Here is a 1202-nt window from a genome sequence, read left to right as displayed (position 1 = left end):
CCTCGGCCTCCCAAAGTGCTGGGATTACAGGCTTGAGCCACCGCGCCCGGCTGGCCTTCCATTTTCTAGAACGATTACAAAATAAACCTCTGTTGGCCGGGCGCGGTGGCTCACGTCTGCAATCCAGCACTTTGGGAGGCCGGGGTGGGTAGATCACCTGGATTGGGGGTTCAAGAGCACCCTGGCCGACATGGAGAAACCCCGTCTCTACTAAAAATAGAAAATTAGCGGAGCGTGAGGGCAGGTGCCTGTAGCCCCAGGTACTGGGGAGGCTGAGGCAGGAGAATCGCTTGAACCCGGGAGGCGGAGGTTGCCGTCAGCCGAGATCACACTAGTGCGCTCCAGCCTGGGCGACAGACCAAGATGGTGTCTAAAAAAAAAAAAAAAAAAAAAAAAAAACACTTAACGGGGGTAAACGTTTCTCTCTAAACATGGTGGCCGTGGCCAGGCGCAGTGGGTCACGTCTGTCATCCCAGCCCTTCGGGAGGCCGAGGCGGGCGGATCACAAGGTCAGGAGTTCGAGACCAGCCTGGCCGACACGGAGAAACCCCGTCTCTACTAAAAATACAAAATTACCTGCGCGTGAGGGCAGCTGCCTGTAGTCCCAGGTACTGGGGAGGCTGAGGCAGGAGAATCGCTTGAACCCGGGAGGCGGAGGCTGCAGTGACCTCCAGCCTGGGCCACAGAGCGAGACTCCGACTCACAAAAAGGAAAAAGAAAACAGAAAAAGAAAAGAAAGGTTTGTTTTTGAGGCCCCACAGCCTGACGTCTTAGTAACTACCTGAGCTGACAAACTCCCCCACGTTCCCCAGGTCACGAAGCGTGGCCACTCGTCCGTGGCCCCAAGGTCCCGGATCTCCCACGGAAAAGGTCGTTTCTCTGAAAGCGTCTTCGCTCCGTTTAGAGGAAGCTGTGAAGAGCATATCCCAGCAAATGTTCCTACGTAATTAGGCCTTTTCCCCACCGACACGACTGTGTTTTTCTGTGTCACTCCACTCCAAGTGCCCACAAACATTATGAAGCAATTACGTGAGCTCTGCTGCAAGGTTTTTTAATAAATACAAACCATCTGACGACAATCTTCCGGTCCCCGCCTCGACGGCTCTGTAACCAAAGTCCTTTCTTTTTATTTTTTTATTTTTGAGACGGAGTCTCGCTCTGTGACCGGGCTGGAGCGCAGTGGCGTGATCTCGACTCACTGC

Source organism: Cebus imitator, unplaced genomic scaffold (genome assembly GCF_001604975.1).
Source record: "Cebus imitator isolate Cc_AM_T3 unplaced genomic scaffold, Cebus_imitator-1.0 Scaffold672, whole genome shotgun sequence".
NCBI lineage: Eukaryota > Metazoa > Chordata > Mammalia > Primates > Cebidae > Cebus > Cebus imitator.
The sequence above is the reverse complement of the archived record's forward strand: the minus strand, read 5'-3'. Positions refer to the sequence as shown.